At 44.3% G+C, this 2,650-nt stretch overlaps 1 pseudogene; it reads left to right on the forward strand.

Moving 5' to 3' along the window:
- The first annotated feature begins 471 nt into the window (after positions 1-471).
- On the forward strand, positions 472-1,612 carry LOC128070171 (protein FAM209-like; annotated as a pseudogene).
- Positions 1,613-2,650: the final 1,038 nt, after the last annotated feature.

A 2,650-nucleotide genomic window follows, 5' to 3' on the forward strand; every position in this document is an offset into this window, starting at 1 on the left:
AATATGTAGTATCATGTATTTACCATAACATTATACAGAATGGTTTCACTGCCCTAAAAAATCCTTTATGCCTAGAGAAGGAAAGGCAACCCACTCCAGTATTCCTGCCTGGGAAATGCCATGGACAGAGGAGCCTGGTGGGCTACAGTTCATGGTGCCAAAGAGTCAGAAAGGACCTAGTGACCGACCACAGTCATTTTTAGGAACAGCATAACCACATAAAACACATCAGCAGCTCCTAGTTTGTGGCCTCTGGTTTAATACCTTTCTTGCCCTCTTGGCACTCTGCTCCACGGGCACACAAGCCCCTGGGTCTGTTCTGCTCACCACAGCGTCTGGATTCAACAAATGGAAAAATAAAAATAAAAGATTGGCTCACCCTCCCAGTAGAGCTCCAGGTTCAGAAAGAATACACTGACAAGGAGATGGCATTTTGTCACTCCCCACCTCTTTTGTCAATGCCCACTGGAAATGTCAGCATTTCCCTTTAAACCCTACTCCCAGTTGACCCCTGCAGCCTTCCTTATCTTCTGCTCTGAAATCATCACAATGACCAGATGGAGGCTAGCTGGGGTGCCCTCTGTGATGTCATCAAAGGCCCAGCCAGCCTGGGCCTCAGTTTCCAAGTGCCAGGGCAGACCAGCACACCAGGAGTCACTTCCTCTCAGCTCACTATGCAGTCGGTCTGTAATATGGTTCATTTTCTGGCCTACGTGTGTCTCCTTTTTGAGTTCCTATGTGTTTTATGTTCTGAGAGATGAAGCCATAGATCTTCCTGGGAAGGTGCCCTGTGGAAGGCACTTTCGAATTTTGCAGAATCAACCAGAGCATGCCCCAGGCTGCCTTGGGAGCAAGTCACACTGGCTTATTCTCCTCCTCCTTGTGTTGTTGGTGATTCTGAAGTTTCTAGGAAACAGTGACTAAAGGTCTCACTCTTTGTGCCTGTCGGGGCTGTTTATTAGGCTCTACGAGAAAAAGAGGCTTCCCCCGACAAAAACTGTATATTCGGTACCTTAACCCAGCTCGAGAAAGACCTTATGAACTTTGTATCCAGGGTGTGAAATCTGAAACTCGCTGCTGCAACCTGTTGTAACCGAAAACATCCCAATCTTGAGGTTCCTGCAGATGCACACAATAACATTACAATATATGAGGTATCAGAGAAGGCACTGGCGACCCACTCCAGTACTCTTGCCTGGAAAATCCCATGGATGGAGGAGCCTGGTAGGCTGCAGTCCATGGGGTCGCTAAGAGTCGGACACGCCTGAGCGACTTTACTTTTACTTTTCACTTTCATGCATTGGAAATGGAAATGGCAACCCACTTCAGTGTTCTTGCCTGGAGAATCCCAGGCACCGGGGAACCTGGTGGGCTGCCGTCTATGGGATCTCACAGAGTCGGACACGACTGACGCGTTGCAGCAGCAGCAGCATATGAGGTATGGGGCTAGGAAGACCCTGATCGAGTGGATTTGTGTGTTGAAGCAGAAGAGTAGTAGTTGAGTGTTGACAAACTGTATCCAAACTAATAAAAGTATTCTGAAGCAAAAGAAAAAAGCCTCTGATATTTTTTATTTTCTCTACGGTTTTACCTTTTCCAGAATGTCGTGTAATTGGTATCATGCAGTGTATAACTTTTTCCAGACTACCTTATTTTACCTAATAGCATTCATTCAGGTTTCATTGATTTCTTTTTGTGATTTGATAGGTCACTTCTATTTATTCTTGAATAGTATTCTGTTATGTTGATGTAACATAGGTTTGTTTATTCATTCATCTATTAAAGGACACTTTGATTGTTTCCTCTGTGTGTGTGTGTGTGTGTGTGTGAGAGAGAGAGAGAGAGAGAGAGAGAGAGTGTGTGAATTAAGCTATTATAAAATTTATGTGCATGTTTTTGCATGGGCATTAGCTTCAAGTCATTGGGTTAACTGTCTAGGAGCATAATTGCTAGATCATATGGTATGACTATGTTTAGCTATGTAAGAAATTGCTTCCGAATTGACTGTACCATTTTGCATTGCCACCCAGGAACAAAGAATGAGAATTCCTGTTGTTCCTCGTCTTTGTCTTTGTCAGGTTTAAGCAGATCTGCTGAGGTTTAAATAGATCTGCTGCTCATTGAAACTGCTACTGCTGTTTGTACCATCACTGAATAGTTAAAATTTTATATAATCTCTTTCTCCTTCTGCCTCTGTAATTTAGCATACCCCTTGCAAAATCTAGATCATGTAGGTCACGTAGTCTCAGAAAATGGGGACTTGCAATACTAGAAACTGGAGTTTATTTCACTCACCCTTGTCCTGCTGTTTGCAATTGCCCAGCCCCTGCAAACCTGCTTAATCATGCCTGTCCAGGCCAGGCATCCCCCTCCCCATCTTGACCACTGGTCCTGTGCACACGAAAACCCTTAGTTTAAACCAGCCTATTAACAGCTAGTGTTGCCCACTACAGTCTGTCTGTAAAATCTCTGTAATCCCTTTGTTCGTGGCTCAGAGCTTGGAGTGTTAACTCCTCTGGGCCCGCCAGCATAATAAATCTGGTTCTCCAACTCTCCGAGTGTGGTGCTTGGTTTCTCGAGTACTGGTTTCTGTAACACTCTAATAATTTTTTCATGAATGCTCGATAACTTGAGATTGTGTATATTGGAA

Source organism: Budorcas taxicolor, chromosome X, assembly GCF_023091745.1.
Source record: "Budorcas taxicolor isolate Tak-1 chromosome X, Takin1.1, whole genome shotgun sequence".
Taxonomy (NCBI): Eukaryota; Metazoa; Chordata; class Mammalia; order Artiodactyla; family Bovidae; genus Budorcas; species Budorcas taxicolor.